Here is a 22,176-nt window from a genome sequence, read left to right on the forward strand (position 1 = left end):
GCATGTGTTGATTATAGTGGATTTATTAATTATGTGAAAGACACATGGTTGACTCCACATAGGCATAGATTTGCTGGAGCATGGATTAATCGAGTGCTACATTTGGGTAAAACAACGACTAATCGGTACGTCTTATAATTTTTTATGTGTTATTTTTATATGTGATACTATTTCTATGTATTTTTTATGTGTTATTTTCAATATTTTTAGGGTTGAATCTGCTCATTGGAAGTTAAAGCAGATGTTAGGAAACAGTATAGGTGACATGGTCAAATGTTGGGAAGCCATGAATAACAACTTGAGGTTACAATTGGGAAACATTAGAGCTTCAATTCAAAAGAGTTTTTACGAAGTTGAGCACGCGCACATAAGTCCCTTTTATGGTTATTTGCGTCGTTCCGTATCTCGAGCTGCTTTGAGACGTATTGCTGAAGAGTTATTGAGAGTTGATTATGTTGGAACTAACAGGCAAATATGTGGTTGTACTCTTAGAACATCTTATGGGTTACCTTGTGCTTATGAGTTAGGAAGATACACAATAGGTGGTATACCGATACCCATTGATGTTGTTCATGTTCATTGGAGGAAACTAACTATGGAAGTTGAGTTAGAGGTAGGTGCAGATGATGGATCGGAGGTGGATATGACTTGTGCAATGGATGAATTGTGGAGACGATTTAGGTCATTAGTGTTGGTGTAAGCCCTAGAGGCCAATACTTTTTGGTACTTATATTGAATTATTTATTAATAATAAAAGGCATTTTCTTTATTATGGTTGATTAATAAAGTCCCTAGAATAGATAGTCCGTTTAATGTATTAAGTGTGACTTAATCATGAGAACACATTAAACATAAGGGCACTATTCTTAAAGTATCCGTAGTCAAGCTTTAATGTGAAGTGGGATAACATTAAAGCATTAAGACTATTATGTTTGTAGACTGATGATCACATCTCATGGATCATGGATAAAGAGTTATCAAGTCTTAAACATAGGTATGAATATTAGGAGTAATATTTATACTGGACTGACCCGCTATGAGAATACTATATAGAAAGTTATGCAAAGTGTCATAAGTTATTCTCATGGTGATAATAGTGTATACCACTCTTCGACCTGAAACCACTATGGATCCTAGATGTAGAGTTGAGTGCCTTATTACTGATCCAACGTCATCCGTAACTGGATGACCATAAAGACAGTTGATGAGTACTCCACGAAGCATGCTGAGGGACATGAGTGTCCTAGATGGAATTTGCCAATCCTGCGTAACAGGATAAATGTCTATGGGCCCAATATTGAACTAGACAAGGGTGACACGGTCTATACCTTGTGTTCAATATAGACATAAGGGCAAAGGGGTAATGATACACATAATTATTATCACAGGAGGTTTTGTCAGATCACATGACATTTTCGTGACTTGGGTAGCAGTGATGTGTTGCTAGATACCGCTCACTGTTTATTATGTTAAATGCGTGATTTAATATAATTGCCAACGTCGCGAAAACCTATAGGGTCACACACAAAGGACGGATTGATGAGAGATAGAATAATTAAGGAACATCGTAAGGTACGGTGTACTTAAGTAGAATACGAAATATGGTAAGGTACCAAGTACTTAAGTGATTTTGGCATATTATGAGATATAGGCCAAAATGCACTTAAGTGGGCTTTTTTGGCTTGAAGCCCACACAAGTGGTTCTATAAATAGAGCTCTTGTGCAGAAGCTTTGTATGGGAAAACAACACAACTGAAGAGTTGGAATTTCGTATCTCTCTTTCTCTCACTCAAAGCCTTCATTCACAAACAGCTAGCACTGCGATTGAAGGAATCCGTTCGTGTGGACTGAGTAGAGACGTTGTCATCGTTCAACGTTCGTGATCGCCCCGTGGATCTGTACCAAAGGTTTTGATCATTATCAGAGATCTGCACCAAAGGTTTGAATCGCCACAAGAGGTAACGATTCTATCACTGATCATGCCCATTCGTAAGGATCACTAAATGGAGAAATTTTTAAATTCCGCTGCGCCTTGGATGGCAATTCTCCAACAGTGGTATCAGAGCCACTTACGAAACCATGAATTTGATATCTGTTTTTGTTATGTAATAATATGATTAAAACAGAATGAATCAAAGGTTAAATTGAGATCGATCAAGTTACATATATGTGATATATGTAACCCTGATGCAAAATACATTATATATGATATAATGTTCTTGTTTCGTTCATTCAAAACCTCGATGATTGTCTTCCTTTGAGCGATCAATGGTCGTTTGCTTCTTGATCCGACATTAGTATGGTGAAGCAATGACGTGTTGATCAATCATACTGAATTAACAATCGAGACGTGTTTGACGGTCTGAAATTGGTGCATTAGGGTTAGTGACGGCACAAGGGTTGTGTTGTCAGAGAGTTATGCGATTGGGGTTTGAACGCACAAGAGTTGTGCTTCCTAAACACTTTTTGGAACAGTGTTAACCGGTTAACGCGTATGGTTAACCGGTTAACGGAATGCGAAATAAAAATTTTGAGATTTTTTAACAGTGTTAACCGGTTAACGCATATGGTTAACCGGTTAATGTAACACCCTTCTAAAATACCCCAAATATTTAGTTAAAATAATAAAAATATCAATCAGAGTAATTATGCCCCGAAGGGTGTCACACAATCATTTCACACCATTCATCAAAATATCCTGTCATGCTCATTTATTTAATCAAAATAAGGCACTTTTGCATAATTCGCAGCGGATACAAAATAACAACATTCAAATCATGTACTACATTACATGTAAAGTTGTTCAACAACCAAAAGAAAACATAGTAAAACATCCTGTCCCGATGTTACATCTACCAGAGCATGACCCACTAAGGACTACACTAGACTCCAAGGACTAGCTTCTATTCAATCACTGCTCGTTACCTGAAAACATAGTTGTAAGGGTGAGTTCCTCAATCGATATAATAAGCATTATAGACTATCATGTAATGCTAAGTAATATAACACAAATCATCACCCTAATCAGATTACACATATTCAGCAACGGCAATATCAACTCATAATCATCACCATCATCATACTCAACTCAAAACAACCATAAAACACACGTATAATATTGGAATACATACATTCATATTATACGCCATACATACATATATTATGCAATGAGACTCCATGCATGCGGTACCGACTACTCGTGAACATATAGTTCAACCTCACCGACCAAATCCAGGTACGGCTACCAAGCTCACTAGTCCCACTCATTTGAGACCTAGTGACTCACATCACTAATTCCTCACCATGGGAATTAGCTACCACCCCAAGGGCTATGCTATGCACGCTAAATCACCTAGCATGCAACCATCACAATAATCCACAATAACTCATCACTAATTCCTCACCATGGGAATTAGCTACCACCATAAAGGCCACAACATGCATGCTAATCACCTAGCAATGCTACATCATCAACAACAAATTCAAGAATAGATATATGCTCACACTCTAAGCCATAAAACAGTCTATTCACAAATGCACACATAACTGATACATTCACAGCATCATGCATACTATCACACATCATCAGTATTTTATCACATAAGCATATCATATCATGCCAAATAACAACCACAGCATTAGCACACTCTACTAATACCTATACTACTCAAAACAATGGGAAATGATCCCTAATATATCATACATCAGCTAAATCACATTACCCAGCTGAATAACCAAAAACTGCACAACAACAGCACAGGAAAATCACAATCCTGCCCATACGCGTATTGCCTAACCTCATACGCGTATGGCCCATCTCCTGACCAAATCCCATACGCGTAACACCATCTCATACGCGTATGCTACGCGTACCACTTCCCCATACGCGTACCAACAGAGACCAGACTACGTTCAAAACATCATCTTCCTCATCCATACGCGTATTGCCCAGTGCCATACGCGTACCATGCCATCTCATACGCGTATTGCCTAGTGCCATACGCGTATGACCAGAAACCAGATTTTCCAGATCTGCAATGGCTTTCTCTGCTACGAGATCTATCCAATTCAACCTTCCACAGTCCAATTTTTCACAATAATCGTTCATATCCTCTAACACAAATCATACCCTATTCGATTTCACAAACTCTAACATTTTTACATCTAATTCCTACGAATTCCTCTCAATTAAACCCATATTTCGTTCATCCAATATTTTCACAGATTTCAACATACATCATTCTAATCAGAGTCAAAACAATAGTTTATCACTACCCACTACATATTATCCCATAATACCCATTAAACGATGATAAACCCCCCTTACCTGAGTAAATCCGGCAATCCTTCAGCTTCAAGCTCTTCCTCTCTTCAACCCTTGATCTTTTGCTCTTTTTGCCCTTTTTCCACTTTCTGTCTCTTTTCCCTTTTCACGTGAAAATGAACCTTTTTACTAAATGGGACCTTTCTCTAACTTCCAACTTTTTTTTCCAATAAAATAAAATAATGACCCAATAATAATAATTCCAATAATAAAAATCCAATTAATCAATTAAATTAATAAATATTATATTAATTTAAATTAATTAATTATCCTTATTTCATCGGGGTGTTACAACTCTCCCCCACTAAAAGAGTTTTCGTCCTCGAAAACATACCTCAAGCGAATAACTCCGGATAAGACTCCTTCATCTGACTCTCCAGTTCCCAAGTCACATTGCCACCTGCTGGTCCTCCCCAAGCTACCTTCACCAAAACAATCTCTTTATCCCGCAACTGCTTCAACTCTCGATCCTCTATCCTCATAGGTAATGTTTCAACAGTCAGGTTATCTCTCACCTGTACATCATCTACTTGGACTACATGCGACGGATCATGAATGTATCTCCTCAACTGAGACACATGAAAAACCTCATGCAAATTCGTAAGTGACGGCGGTAAAGCGATACGATAAGCTACTTCCCCTATCCTCTCCAAAATCTGATAAGGACCAATAAATCGAGGTGTCAACTTCTTTGACTTCAAAGCTCGACCAACCCCAGTTATCGGAGTAACACGAAGAAACACATGATCTCCCTCTTGGAACTCAAGTGACTTCCTCCTCTTGTCGTGATAACTCTTCTGACGACTCTGAGCAATTCTCATCTTCTCCTGAATCATCTTAATCTTTTCCGTAGTTTGTTGAACAATCTCCGGTCCAACCACAGCACTCTCACCGGACTCATACCAACATAAAGGTGTCCGACATCTCCTACCATACAAAGCTTCAAACGGTGCCATACCAATGCTCGAATGAAAACTATTGTTGTAGGTAAACTCAATCAAAGGCAAATGACAATCCCAAGCACCTCCCTTCTCCAAAACACAAGCTCTCAAAAGATCCTCTAATGACTGAATCGTCCTCTCAGTCTGACCATCAGTCTGCGGATGATATGCAGAACTCAATCTCAGCTTAGTTCCCAAAGCCCTCTGCAAACCTTCCCAGAACTTCGATGTAAATCTAGGATCTCTGTCCGAAACAATACTCGACGGAATACCATGCAAACTTACAATCTTCTTAATATATAACTCAGCTAATCTCTCTAACGGATAATCCATTCTGATCGGAATGAAATGAGCCGATTTTGTCAATCTGTCAACAATCACCCAAATAGCTTCAAAATTCTTAATCGTCCTCGGTAAACCCGAAACAAAATCCATACTGATACTATCCCACTTCCACTCTGGAATAGCCAACGGTTGCATTAGCCCAGACGGCTTCTGATGCTCAATCGTTGACTTCTGACAAGTCAAACAAGAATAAACAAAACTCACAATTTCTCTTTTCATTCCCGGCCACCAAAATAACTTTTTCAAATCATGATACATCTTCGTAGCTCCAGGATGAATACTCAAGCCACTACGATGTCCTTCCTCCAGGATACTCTTCTTAAGTTCGGTAACATCCGGAATACACACCCGATTACCAAATTTCAAAACACCATTCTCATCCACTCTGAATTCACCACCTTGACCTTGATTCACTAGAGTCAACTTATCAACCAAAAGCATATCGGATTTCTGACCCTCTCTAATCTCATCTAGAATACCACTCGTTAACTTCAACATTCCCAATTTCACACTATTGTGAGTACTCTCACATACCAAACTCAAGTCTCTAAACTACTCAATTAAATCCAATTCTTTAACCATTAACATAGACATATGCAATGATTTCCGACTCAATGCATCAGCCACTACGTTTGCTTTACCCGGATGGTAATTCAACCCAAAGTCATAATCCTTCAGAAACTCTAACCATCTCCTCTGTCTCATATTCAGCTCTTTCTGATCAAATAAATACTTTAAACTTTTATGGTCACTGAAAACCTCAAATCTTGACCCGTACAAGTAATGCCTCCACAACTTCAGAACAAATACCACAGCTGCCAACTCTAAATCGTGCGTCGGATAGTTCCTCTCATGAACCCTCAGTTGTCTCGAAGCATAAGCTATAACTTGCTTATTCTGCATCAACACACCACCCAAACCCAACAATGAAGCATCACAGTAAACCTCAAATGGTTCTGACGGACTCGGTAATATCAGAATAGGAGCAGTAGTTAAACTTCTCTTTAACTCTTGGAAACCTTCTTCACATTTTGAGTCCCAAACAAACGCTTGCCCCTTTCTAGTCAACATCGTCAACGGTAACGCCAACTTAGAAAATCCCTCGATGAACTTCCTATAATATCCTGCAAGTCCAAGAAAACTCCTTATCTCGGAAACTGACTTCGGAGCTTCCCACTTAGATACCGCTTCTATCTTAGAAGGATCAACAGCAACACCGCCTCTTGAAATCACATGACCAAGAAAACTAACCTCTTCTAACCAAAATTCACACTTAGACAGTTTAGCAAATAACTTCTTTTCTCGTAGAACTCCTAAAACCACTCTCAAATGCTCAGCATGCTCTTCTTCAGATTTCGAATACACCAAAATATCATCAATAAACACCACAACAAACTTGTCTAAATACGGATGGAAAATCCTATTCATATACTCCATAAACACTCCAGGCGCATTAGTCACACCAAACGGCATTACAGAATACTCATAATGTCCATATCTTGTTCTGAAAGCAGTCTTCTGAATATCCTCAGTTTTCACACGTATCTGATGATATCCCGACCTCAAATCTATTTTGCTGAACACACTCGCACCAACCAACTGATCCATCAAATCATCAATCCTTGGCAAAGGATACCGATTCTTGATCGTCACTTTATTCAGTTGCCTGTAGTCCACACACAACCTCATAGTACCTTCTTTCTTCTTAACCAATAACACTGGTGCACCCCACGGTGACACACTCGGACGAATAAATTTCTTATCCAACAGATCTTCCAGCTGACTCTTCAATTCAGTTAACTCCACAGCAGACATACGGTACGGAGCCATCGATATCGGCCTAGTACCAGGTACCAAATCAATCGAGAACTCAACTTCACGCTCTGGCGGCAATTCATTCACTTCTTCAGGAAACACATCAGGAAAATCACACACCACAGCTAGATCGCAAATCACCAGTTTATCTTTAGCCTCCAAAGTCGCTAACAGCATAAACAACTCTGCCCCATCTGCTACTGCCTCATTCACCTGCCTCGCCGATAGAAACAAACTCTTTCCTTCCTTAATCTCAGGAAAAATCACAGTCTTATCAAAACAGTTGATAGAAACTCGGTTAAACACCAACCAGTTCATACCCAAGATAACATCAATCTGCACTAATGGAAGACACACAAGGTCTATCCCAAAGTCTCTACCAAAAATACTCAAAGAACAATTCAAACAAACTGAAGTAGTAGTCACTGAACCCTTCGCAGGAGTATCAATCACCATACTTCCATGCATCTCAGATATCTCTAACTTAAGTTTCACAGCACAGTCCAAAGATATAAAGGAATGAGTTGCACCTGTGTCAATAATAGCTACAAGAGGAAAGCCATTAATATAACACGTACCTCGGATCAAACGATCATCTGCAGCAGTCTCAGAACCCGATAAAGCAAAAACCTTGCCTCCCGACTGGTTCTCTTTCTTCGGCTTAGGACACTGTGGGCTGATATGACCCACCTCTCCACAGTTGAAACAAGTCATAGTCTTCAACCGGCACTCTGCAGCCAAGTGACCACCCTTGCCACACTTGAAACACTTCTTCTCAGCACTGGTACACTCATGGAAACGATGTCCAGCCTGACCACATCTGTAACACTTAGCAGGGGCACTAGAGTCTCCCCCACTAGGCCTCTTCATCCCACTCTGTCTCTGGAAACCTTTGCCAGCTGCATACGGTTTCCCACGATCACTCTGATTCTTGCCTTTCCTATCAACCCTTTGCTGATAGCTCTCTGCTCTAGCCTTGGAATCCTGTTCAAAAATCCTGCAACAGTCAACCAAATCAGAAAACACTCTGATCCGCTGATATCCAATAGCCTGCTTGATCTCGGGACGTAACCCGTTCTCAAACTTCACACACTTTGAAAATTCTCCAGTAGCCTCAGCATAGGGAGTGTAATACTTCGACAGCTCTGTGAACTTAGCAGCATACTCAGTAACAGACCGGTTGCCCTGCTTCAATTCCAAGAACTCTATTTCTTTCTTTCCTCTGACATCCTCTGGAAAGTACTTCCTCAGGAATCTCTCTCTGAACACAGCCCAAGTGATCTCAGCATTCCCAGCAGTTTCCAACTCAGTGCGGGTAGCAACCCACCAATCATCTGCTTCCTCTGACAGCATATGCGTACCGAACCTGACCTTCTGGTTGTCGGCACACTCAGTCACTTGGAAGATCCTCTCGATTTCCTTCAACCACTTCTGAGCGCCATCTGGATCGTATGCTCCCTTGAACATTGGAGGATTGTTCTTCTGGAACTCACTCAGTTGACGAGCAGCTCCCATTCCCACAACATTCGGATTTCCTCCAAGTACTCCAGCTAGCATACCCAGAGCCTCAGCAATTGCAGCATCATCTCTACCTCTTCCAGCCACCTCTATTCTGAAAACCCAACAGACTAAAACAATAAGTACTGATAGTGTTACACAACACCTATCCCGTACAGGGGAAACAGAATAATTACGACTCGACTCGACCGACTATGCTCTGATACCACTAATGTAACACCCTTCTAAAATACCCCAAATGTTTAGTTAAAATAATAAAAATATCAATCAGAGTAATATGCCCCGAAGGGTGTCACACAATCATTTCACACCATTCATCAAAATATCCTGTCATGCTCATTTATTTAATCAAAATAAGGCACTTTTGCATAATTCGCAGCGGATACAAAATAACAACATTCAAATCATGTACTACATTACATGTAAAGTTGTTCAACAACCAAAAGAAAACATAGTAAAACATCCCGTCCCGATGTTACATCTACCAGAGCATGACCCACTAAGGACTACACTAGACTCCAAGGACTAGCTTCTATTCAATCACTGCTCGTTACCTGAAAACATAGTTGTAAGGGTGAGTTCCTCAATCGATATAATAAGCATTATAGACTATCATGTAATGCTAAGTAATATAACACAAATCATCACCCTAATCAGATTACACATATTCAGCAACGGCAATATCAACTCATAATCATCACCATCATCATACTCAACTCAAAACAACCATAAAACACACGTATAATATTGGAATACATACATTCATATTATACGCCATACATACATATATTATGCAATGAGACTCCATGCATGCGGTACCGACTACTCGTGAACATATAGTTCAACCTCACCGACCAAATCCAGGTACGGCTACCAAGCTCACTAGTCCCACTCATTTGAGACCTAGTGACTCACATCACTAATTCCTCACCATGGGAATTAGCTACCACCCCAAGGGCTATGCTATGCACGCTAAATCACCTAGCATGCAACCATCACAATAATCCACAATAACTCATCACTAATTCCTCACCATGGGAATTAGCTACCACCATAAAGGCCACAACATGCATGCTAATCACCTAGCAATGCTACATCATCAACAACAAATTCAAGAATAGATATATGCTCACACTCTAAGCCATAAAACAGTCTATTCACAAATGCACACATAACTGATACATTCACAGCATCATGCATACTATCACACATCATCAGTATTTTATCACATAAGCATATCATATCATGCCAAATAACAACCACAGCATTAGCACACTCTACTAATACCTATACTACTCAAAACAATGGGAAATGATCCCTAATATATCATACATCAGCTAAATCACATTACCCAGCTGAATAACCAAAAACTGCACAACAACAGCACAGGAAAATCACAATCCTGCCCATACGCGTATTGCCTAACCTCATACGCGTATGGCCCATCTCCTGACCAAATCCCATACGCGTAACACCATCTCATACGCGTATGCTACGCGTACCACTTCCCCATACGCGTACCAACAGAGACCAAACTACGTTCAAAACATCATCTTCCTCATCCATACGCGTATTGCCCAGTGCCATACGCGTACCATGCCATCTCATACGCGTATTGCCTAGTGCCATACGCGTATGACCAGAAACCAGATTTTCCAGATCTGCAATGGCTTTCTCTGCTACGAGATCTATCCAATTCAACCTTCCACAGTCCAATTTTTCACAATAATCGTTCATATCCTCTAACACAAATCATACCCTATTCGATTTCACAAACTCTAACATTTTTACATCTAATTCCTACGAATTCCTCTCAATTAAACCCATATTTCGTTCATCCAATATTTTCACAGATTTCAACATACATCATTCTAATCAGAGTCAAAACAATAGTTTATCACTACCCACTACATATTATCCCATAATACCCATTAAACGATGATAAACCCCCCTTACCTGAGTAAATCCGGCAATCCTTCAGCTTCAAGCTCTTCCTCTCTTCAACCCTTGATCTTTTGCTCTTTTTGCCCTTTTTCCACTTTCTGTCTCTTTTCCCTTTTCACGTGAAAATGAACCTTTTTACTAAATGGGACCTTTCTCTAACTTCCAACTTTTTTTTCCAATAAAATAAAATAATGACCCAATAATAATAATTCCAATAATAAAAATCCAATTAATCAATTAAATTAATAAATATTATATTAATTTAAATTAATTAATTATCCTTATTTCATCGGGGTGTTACAGTTAACGCAAGGCAGAAAACAGTTTTCCAAGACATTTTCAAACAGTGTTAACCGGTTAACGCATTTGGTTAACCGGTTAACGCAAGGCAGAAAACAATTTTTTCAGATTTCAAAACAGTGTTAACCGGTTAACGCATATGGTTAACCGGTTAACGCAAGGAATTTTTCACCCATTCGGCTAACTCAGTGCTTTAAAAGTGTCAAGTGTTGATACGAAAAGCGACATCGATTTAAATGAATTGTTCATTAAAATGTGATGATCGGTCGTAGAAATTTAATTTGATTTTAATTAATTAAAGGAATTAATAATAATAATAAAGTGTTTATTATTGTCTTGTGGTGATCGGTTATGGCCTTAGTTTTCCTTTGTTTTGTTTTGGGTTTTTAAAATACGACCTGCGTGTCGTGCCTCTCTCTTAATCTCCCAAATGTAACTTCTTTTCTCATCTCACTCCCTCGTATGTAAAACGAGTTTCTTTCATGTAATGTAATGATATGAAGAAAGCAAAGAAGTCAGTGCCAAAGGAGGACAACCTTGAAGATCTTGCTTGGAGAAGCTTAGATCGTTGTAGGTTAGCTTAGGTTCTCTCATTGGCTTGGGAGAACAATTGCGCTAGGGGCCATAACTGTTTCATTTTGTTTGTATGTATGTTGATGCATGTGAATGTATGTTGATGCATGTGAGAGACGGTTTATATGATAAACAAGCCGGTGAGATCAGAAAAAATTGCAATTCCCTCAAAATAAATATTAAGTTTTAAGCTTTCCAAGTTTTAACACTCATCAAGACTAGTATCGAATAATGTAGGTTTCGCCTACGCGAGGTGCATGTTCTATATTAGTAAGGTGCGATGGGATAATTGTAATATCCAACTGTTAAAACAATGGGTCAAACTTAACTAAACAAATTATAATAAGATTATATATATGTTTAGAAGCAAGAGTTGGGAATGATCCATATGATGGATTGGAATAAGGAGTTATTCACCCAACTGAAATTTTCGAGAGTTGTATGAGATACAATTGGAAGGAGTTCCTACCTAAATAACCTAGTTTTGTGTAATCCGCCTACGCGGACTTAGAACGAAGTGAAATATGGATCTCGACCCACTAGAAAATCTTCCAACGGAATTTTCCGAATCAAATGATGAGGGTCATTTGTTTTGAATAAAATAGTGGGAGCATGTTTAATTAAAGACCTAATTAAATATGTCAATGATACTTATATTTTCATTAATCCTTATGTAGATTACCATGACAAGAAACACCTCTAACAACATCATGCGATCAATCCTTGATAAGGAAAAATTGTCTGGGACAAATTTTCTGGATTGGCACCGAAACCTGAGGATTGTCCTCAAACATGATAAAAAGCTGTATGTCTTGGAGACACCTGTTCCTGAAGAGGAACCTCCTAGTTCTGCACCCAAGGCAGAAAGAGATGCTTATAAGAAGCATGTCGATGATGCCAATGAAACTGCTTGTCTCATGCTAGCTACCATGAACTCAGAATTGCAAAAGCAACATGAGAACATGTCAGCGTTCGATATGATCGAACACCTGAAGTTGCTCTATCAAGAGCAAGCAAGGCATGAGAGGTTTGAAGTTTCAAAAGCCCTTTTTCAAAGCAAGTTAGCTGAGGGAGCCCCTGTAGGTCCCCATGTACTCAAGATGATTGGGTATGTGGAAAACCTTGAGAGATTGGGTTTTCCCCTCGAAAAGGAACTTGCAACTGACTTGATCTTGCAATCGTTGCCAGATAGTTTCAGTCAATTTGTCCTAAATTTCAATATGATTGATATGGACAAATCTCTTCCTGAACTGCTCGCCATGTTAAGAACTGTCGAGCAGAATCTGAAGTCAAAAGGGAAGTCCATTTTGATGATCGGAAATGGAAAGAGACAGAACAAAAGGCCCACTAAGCAGAGTGATAAGAGGAAGGGCAAGGAAGTTGCCAATCCTAGATCCACAGCTGCTTTAAAGCCTAGTGGAGGCATAGCAAAAGAAGGTACCTGCTTCCATTGCGGTAAGACCGGACACTGGAAGAGGAACTGCCCAAAGTACCTGGAAGATAAGAAGAATGGAGTAGAGACTTCAACTTCAGGTATTTTTGTTATTAATTTATCTACTTCTGCATCATGGGTATTAGATACTGGATGCAGTTCTCACATTTGTACAAATGTGCAGGAACTAAAAAGGAGTAGAGATTTGGCAAAAGGTAAAGTCGACCTACGAGTTGGCTATGGAGCAAAGGTTGCTGCTTTAGCCGTAGGAACTTTTGTAGTGACTTTACCTAGTGGTTTAATAATTCAGTTAGAGAACTGTTATTATGTACCTGCAATTAGCAGGAATATTATTTCCATTGCTTGTTTGGACAAGTTTGGTTTTTCATTTATAATAAAGAACAATTGTTGCTCAATTTATTTGAATGATATATTCTATGCTACTGCACAAATGAACAATGGACTGTATGTCCTTGATCTTGAAATGCCTATTAATAACATTAATACAAAAGGGTGAAACCTAACGAGTTAAAACCAACTAGGTAAGAATATTAAAACTCTTCGATCAGATCGAAGTGATGAGTATTTAATCCTAGAGTTTGATGACCATCTGAAAGAGTGTGGGATCCTATCCCAACTTACTCCTCCTGAAACATCCCAATGGAAGGGTGTATCTGAGAGAAGAAATCGAACCCTGTTGGACATGGTCCGATCCATGATGAGTCACACCAATCTTCCAAACTCCTTTTGAGGACATACACCATTGACATCAACTTACACACTTAACCGTGTTCCATCCAAAAGGTTGAAAAGACACCATATGAGATATGGAGTGGTAAGAGACCACATATGTCTTACATGAAGATTTGGGGTTGCGAAGTTTATGTGAAACAACAAATTTCAACTAAGCTTGAGCCCAAATCTGACCAATGCTTATTTGTGGGGGTATCCTAAAGAAACAAGAGGATATTACTTCTACAATCCTTCAGAGGGCAAAGTGTTTGTCGCTCGAACTGGAGTTTTCCTAGAAAAGGATTCTAATTCCAAAGGAACCAGTGGGAGGAAAGTAGAGCTTGAAGAAATTCAAGAATCACAAAGCATCGATACACCTATGGAGGAATTAGAGCAGGAAACACAAGTAGTTGTGTAAGAGCAACCTGCTCAAATAGAACAAGACCAGCGTAGGTCAGGCAGGATACGTCACCTACCTGAGATATATGGATATCTGATCAAGGTGATGTATTACTCATGGATCAAGATGAGCCTGTGACCTACTCATGGAATCTTCGTTTTGATGAAACAGTAAAACTGTATGGATTCATCAAGAACGAAGATGAGACTTGTGTCTACAAGAAGGTTAGTGGGAGCATGATCGTATTCCTGATATTATATGTAGATGACATATTACTCATTGGAATCGATATCCCTACCCTGAAACAAGTAAAGTCTTGGTTGGGGAAATGCTTTTCTATGAAGGATCTGGGTGAAGCAGCCTATCAGAATCTATAGAGATAGATCATGAAATGCTTGGCCTAAGTCAGAGTACATAGACAAAGTGATGAGACGCTTTGATATGAATGATTCCAATCTGGTTATGTGTTTTGCTTAAATGGTGGCACTGTGAGCTTGAAAAGTTCAACGCAAGATGCAGTTGCTGATTCTACAATTGAGGCCGAGTATATTGTTGCCTTAAGTGCAGCAAAGGAAGTTGTTTGGATCAATAAACTTGGCATAGTCCATAGCATTGTGGATCTCATTGGTCTCTATTATGATAACAATGGTGTTATCACACAAGCTAAGGAGCCTAGATCTCACCAACGATCCAAACACATACTTAGGCGTTGTGCGAAAATATGTAAAGTACCTACACTTGACAATATAGCTGACCCATTGACAAAGCCTCTTGCGCAGCAGAAGCATGATGGCCATACTAGATCAATGGGCATACGGGGTATGCCTGATTGGCTCTAGTGCTAGTGGGAGATTGTTGGTGTAAGCCCTAGAGGCCAATACTTTTTGGTACTTATATCGAATTATTTATTAATAATAAAAGGCATTTTCTTTATTATGGTTGATTAATAAAGTCCCTAGAATAGATAGTCCGTTTAATGTATTAAGTGTGACTTAATCATGAGAACACATTAAACATAAGGGCACTATTCTTAAAGTATCCGTAGTCAAGCTTTAATGTGAAGTGGGATAACATTAAAGCATTAAGACTATTATGTTTGTAGACTGATGATCACATCTCATGGATCATGGATAAAGAGTTATCAAGTCTTAAACATAGGTATGAATATTAGGAGTAATATTTATACTGGATTGACCCGCTATGAGAATACTATATAGAAAGTTATGCAAAGTGTCATAAGTTATTCTCATGGTGATAATAGTGTATACCACTCTTCGACCTGAAACCACTATGGATCCTAGATGTAGAGTTGAGTGCCTTATTACTGATCCAACGTCATCCGTAACTGGATGACCATAAAGACAGTTGATGAGTACTCAACGAAGCATGCTGAGGGACATGAGTGTCCTAGATGGAATTTGCCAATCCTGCGTAACAGGATAAATGTCTATGGGCCCAATATTGAATTGGACAAGGGTGACACGGTCTATACCTTGTGTTCAATATAGACATAAGGGCAAAGGGGTAATGATACACATAATTATTATCATAGGAGGTTTTGTCAAATCACATGACATTTTCGTGACTTGGGTAGCAGTGATGTGTTGCTAGATACCGCTCACTGTTTATTATGTTAAATGCGTGATTTAATATAATTGCCAACGTCGCGAAAACCTATAGGGTCACACACAAAAGACGGATTGATGAGAGATAGAATAATTAAGGAACATCGTAAGGTACGGTGTACTTAAGTAGAATACGAAATATGGTAAGGTACCAAGTACTTAAGTGATTTTGGCATATTATGAGATATAGGCCAAAATGCACTTAAGTGGGCTTTTTTGGCTTGAAGCCCACACAAGTGGTTCTATAAATAGAGCTCTTGTGCAGAAGCTTTGTATGGGAAAACAACACAACTGAAGAGTTGGAATTTCGTATCTCTCTTTCTCTCACTCAAAGCCTTCATTCACAAACAGCTAGCACTGCGATTGAAGGAATCCGTTCGTGTGGACTGAGTAGAGACGTTGTCATCGTTCAACGTTCGTGATCGCCCCGTGGATCTGTACCAAAGGTTTTGATCATTATTAGAGATCTGAACCAAAGGTTTGAATCGCCACAAGAGGTAACGATTCTATCACTGATCATGCCCATTCGTAAGGATCACTAAATGGAGAAATTTTTAAATTCCGCTGCGCCTTGGATGGCAATTCTCCAACAATTAGATGTTATTGGGAAAAGGGCATTAAAGAGTAGGGTATGTGAACTAGCATACCCAACAATGACTCCATTGTGTCCACCACCCGAGAAACTAAAAACCAAAGGAGGAGTGGAGAAGAAAGGGAAAAAACCAGCAGAATATGATGTTTATAGGGACCCTTCGTATCATGAGTATGTTGATAAGGCATCTCAATCTTCACAAAGGCAATCTCAACCATCACAGACTTCGAAGAAGTTGAAATTATCAAAGAAGCAACCACAATTCATTCTTCAATTTCCTAATCATATTAGGTCATACATTGAAGATATAGTTAATGTTGAATCAGATGGTAATTGTGGATTTAGAGTCATTGCATCATTGCATGGATATGGTGAGGATGGTTGGCCAATGGTTCGCAGAGAGTTGGGGTTGGAAATAATAGACAAGGATAGGTCAACTTTGTATGACAAGTTATTTTTTAATCGGTTTTCAGAAGTGAGAGAATCTTTGATGATAGAATCCTTTGGTTCACAGCCACCTGAAAAATGGTTGAGTCTACCAGATATGGGTTACTTGATAGCGAATCGTTATAATGTTGTACTTGTTTGTTTAGGTAATCCGTGCATGACTTTCTTTCCGATGACAAGTTCACATTCACCAAATGTCTCTATTTATTGCATTGGTTTTGTTAACCACAATCATTGGCTTCAGGTATGTATTTTGTATGACAAGTTATTTTATATGCCTTAATATTTTAATTATTTTTCACTTAATTATTTCACTTAATATTTTATATGACTTAATATTTTAATTATTTCACTTTATCATGTTAACATGAAAGAGGGGTTTCCGTTGCCACCGGTTACATTAGATTGGAGGAAATTTCGTTCTCATACAGTAACTACTTGGATGTTAGGATTTGCAGGACGTATGCAACATTGGCAATTACTTACATCAGTATTAGCATGAATATGTACTCAAAACATAAATATGTAATCAAAACATGAATTTTATATTATGTCTATTATATTCAGTTCTAAAACTTAATACATAAATCAATGTGAACGAGAAATATGCAAAACTTCAAATAAATCAGCAAACTGTGGATCTTCCTCTTCGGCATTAACCTGTCTCAGATAGCGATGAATCAATGTAGATACACGAGCCCATAAAGGATCAGATGGTCCGGCGTCATATACAGGAACTGGTACCTCTCCTGGATCGTCACGATGGGGAGGGACCAACAGTGGATGCGAAACACAATAATACCACTCCAGATAACCATCTTCTACATCAGATGGAGTGGTGGTCAGGGTAGATGGACCGATCACAGCGACAACACTCTGATGGTAACTAATCCAATCAACATCAATATCCGTCGCCATCATACAATCAAGAGGTGGGGATGGAACATACTGCCTATACCCAAACTGACGTAAACATCTGTCAGGCAAGTATGGAACAACTATTTCACCCCACTTCAAACAGCCCCTGTATAGACATATCTCATCAAACAGACGTCATGCTCTATGATCCTTAAATGGATGCCATATGACGTCGGCAGGTGTCAGCTCGTCCAAAATAGGTCGTAAATCATCAACCTTCAGGACTCCTTGCCTATACGACCATCTCATCGCTCGGGAAAGACCACAATTATCAGTTGGTTTCCAATTCTCCCCTCTTTTTCCAACAGTTGGAAAGTATTCGTGAATCCAGCACTGTTACAAAATACAAACATAATAAATAAAATAAATTAAGTTAACATATTTTATAAAATGAATCCAACCCTTAATAAAAAAAATTAAATTATATACATGTAGGAGAGTAGGATATCCACCGAGCTATTTGCAATTGTACATGGACGCATCTCCAAGATATCTGTATAGGATAACTAGTGCAGCTGCTCCCCAACTATATCCTGAACATCTATCTAAGTCCGTAAACAGGAGGAAGTATCATGCCTCTACAAGTGTAAAGGTCTTATCGGCAAAAAGGGTGGAACCCACCAACATCAATAGATATGCTCTGATCGCATATGCCCAGTTGGAAGCAGCTCTATGTTGTACGAATAAATCGTATAACCACTCCAACTTGTAATACGAACCCCTGCAGCTACGAACGTGTGATTGTGCCTCACCCTGTGACACTCCTAAGTAGTCAACAGCAAGTTCAACAGCTACCTCTTCCGTCACATCCTGAGGACTCCAGAAGATACCCCTGATGGGCAAGTGAAGCAGACATGAGACATCATCCAAAGTAATGCTCATTTCACCAAACGGCATATGAAATGAAGATGTCTCTAGATGCCATCTTTCCACAAATGCAGAGACAAGATTTGTGTCTATCTTGTTCAGACTGGTTCTCTGAAGTGAAGATAAACTAGATCTAGATATCCAACTTTCCATCTGTGGTGGAAGAGCCGATGGAACCCTAAATGTCAGCTTCAGTCCATGTCCAATAACCTTCAACTCTTTCTTTGGACCTCTTTCCTAAAAACAATTAAAACACATATTAGAAAACACAATATAAAATATTCAACTATTATTCATTTTCAAATATATCCCGTTTATTTACTTCACCAAACCATAAATGCCGAGCAACATGATGCTCGTACTTCACCAAAAGAGACGTATCGTACGGCCCTCCTAGATATCCAGCCGGCTCAACTGCAGATGAAGATGCGCTCCGGCCTAAAGTGCGGACTGGAATCCTACCATCTGCACCTCGTCTTCGAACCACTACAAAAAAGAAATATAAAAAAATTATTAAAAATTATAAATAAATAAAAAAACGCACCGGAACACTTCAAAGAAGAGTTCCGGTGTAGAAAAATAAAAGGATGACTACCTAAACACTTTTTAAAAGAGTTCCGGTTTAGTTCATCCAAACCGGAAGTCTTTAAGAAAGACTTCTGGTATACAACCAACCAAACCGGAAGACTTTCTAAAAGGCTTCCGGTTCAATTCCCCCAAAAGGCAACAAACTGAAAGACTTTAGACATGTGTTCCGGTTAGGGGTGGCAAACGGGCATGCCCGCCCCGTTTAGGCCCGCCCCGCAAAAGCCTGCAAAAAAACGGGGCGGGGCGGGGCGGTCATAGTTGAGGATGTGGGCCTAAAACATAGGCCCACCCCGCAAAAAAGTGCGGGCGGGGCGGGGAATTCCCGCGGGCACTGCACTCTTTAAGCCTAAAAATGCAAAAATTTATGTAAATACACGTGCCAGCAAAAGCCCGCGAAAAAAACGGGGCGGGGCGGACACATTAGAGGGTGAGGGCCTAAATCCTTGGCCCGCCCCGCACAAAAGTGCGGGCGGGGCGGGAAATGCCCGCGGGCCGAGCCCGTTTTGCCACCCCTAGTTCTGGTATACAATATGTGAATCGGAAGACTTACTCTGAGTGTTCCAGTTTACAATGCCAAGAAATGGAAAATTTTGTCTTCCGAAAGTCTACAGACGAAAATGGTAAAAAAAATTATTTCTGAAAAATATATCCTATTTATATGAGGGTCTTTTGGTCAAAAAAAATTATATGTATGGGTGTAGGTACAATTGTAGGGGTACGGCATAAAGTTTTCGAGAAGTAGCGGTATGGGTGTGCATTCTTGATCCAGCACAAAAGCCCAATACGAATGCGAACTATCCAGATCCAGCATAAAACCCGGCCGCCACATGTGACTTCCCATCCCCTCGTTTCGATCCCCGTACCCTAACTCCTACATTCAAAGCTCCATCAAAACTAGAAACATCAATCTCCATAATTACTTTCACCTTCATCATCATCTTATTTCTAGATGCTTCACGGAAGCCATGAACAAATCCGTACGCAAATCCGAGCTTGTTTCACCAAGTAGAATCCATCATTCATCTTCTCCAAATCAACGGATTTATATCGAAGCCTAGGTCCTTGGCATGTTGCGATGGAATCGGGACGACTAGGCCGATGAATGTGTTCACAAGACTCAGTTTGATAAGATAAGTAAGAGGCATGAGAAAACATACCAAATCGTGACTCCGACGCGGTTGCTCCGCCGAGGATAATGAACTGAAAAGGATGGGCTTGAATCAGGTGATAACTCCTCTTCTCTTTGTCGCGCCTAAACTCCGCCGCTTTGTCTTCCCCAAGGCTTCACACGATGTGCTTCAACGGATGCTTCCCGGATCACCGGGGCCGGTCGTGGTGTAGTAATATCGGTGCGCCCAAACTCTGAAGCTAAATCCAATTCGGAGCTAAAATGCACTCGTCGACGCGTATGGATTCCGGAATCGTTCGCTCATTATCAAAACTCCATGGTTCGGCCAAGATTTGCAAAGCTCTGAGCCTCGGTTTGAAACTCTGATTGCGAACAGGTACGAGTCTTTTCCCTTATTCCGAATCGCTTCATCTCTTATTCTTCCTTGGCGTGCGTTATTGTTGCTGCAGCGTTGTTCGCTCCATGTTGAATCGTTGTGAGGAATTGCGTGGAATTATTGAGAGGTTCTGAGAAATTGTGAAGAGAGATTGAGAGTGAAGAGTGAAAACCGATTTTTGGATGGTCTGTGATGTGCGAATTTCTCTGTTATTTCGATTGATTTTGGATCTGTTTCTGTAAATGAATGAAGAATCCTTTTTCTGTTGAAGATGTGCAGAATTTATAGCATTTCGAATTCAATTGCCAAATGCTCATGAAATTACAATCAAATTCAATAGTTAGTTAGACATGAAATCAGTTAGTTACCAAATTCATTTTCAGTTAGTAAGTTTGTGATTCTCTGTGGTACATTTTGTTAATTACTGTGGTCTTAGAAATTATTCTGTTAACAATCAGTTGCAGGTTTTGATGATTATAAACTAATTTGATAGCTTGTCATGTACAGGGTATTTACAACAAAAAATGATAGTTGTGGTGATGCCTCAAGGGCTGCAACTGCCTGGGTCTGAGCAATAACATTTCCGCCTTTCTCTAATCAGTTAATCCATATCTAAACTAGTTAATTAAGATGAACCTCGACAAGGTACTCCAAAATAAAGGGGACTTTCTACTGAAGCGCGGATCCATCGAAGGCACCTTCGTCATCAGCGTCGTCATGTTTTAAACTTCCTTTTGTTTCTTCTTTCTTTTTGAAACCGTCTAGCAGCAAGCCTTGAGTAGCGTGGGATTGGACTGTGATGAAGTGCCTTAATCCATACTCCAATTATCTCCAATTATCGCAGATGGTAAGATCAATTACAATTAATTAGAAACCATTTAGGATCAATTTGACATTAAAATCAATCTAAAATTCATTTGAAGTTTGAATAAAAAATCAATTTAACAACCAATTAAATTGAAATTCCACCAATAATTTGAAATTAAAAATTATTTAAATTGGAAATAAGACTCGATTAAGATTAAATTGAAAAAACAAAAATCCAATTAAAATCAATTGAAAGTTGGTTTAAAATTAGAAACTATTTAAAAAATCCAATTAATTTAATTAGAATCAATCAATTTAAGGAATCTAAAACTCATTTGAAATTAAAATCAACTAATTTAAAAGTCAATAAAAAAAAATTGGAATTCCACAAATAATTTAAAATTAGGCTTGATTTGAAATTAATTAATTTGAAATTGAAAATCAATTTAAATCAAATTAACAATTCAAAATCCACTTAAAATCAATTGAAACTAAAATCAAAG

General features: G+C 39.2%; 1 long non-coding RNA gene across 1 annotated transcript; it reads left to right on the plus strand.

Moving 5' to 3' along the window:
• The first annotated feature begins 20,159 nt into the window (after nt 1-20,159).
• LOC127107297 (uncharacterized) lies at nt 20,160-21,701 on the plus strand. The gene is made up of 2 exons (XR_007795674.1): nt 20,160-20,866; nt 21,374-21,701. It is a non-coding gene; the product is annotated as an uncharacterized LOC127107297 (long non-coding RNA).
• Nucleotides 21,702-22,176: the final 475 nt, after the last annotated feature.

This window comes from Lathyrus oleraceus, chromosome 7, assembly GCF_024323335.1.
Source record: "Lathyrus oleraceus cultivar Zhongwan6 chromosome 7, CAAS_Psat_ZW6_1.0, whole genome shotgun sequence".
In the NCBI taxonomy this organism is placed as follows: Eukaryota; Viridiplantae; Streptophyta; class Magnoliopsida; order Fabales; family Fabaceae; genus Lathyrus; species Lathyrus oleraceus.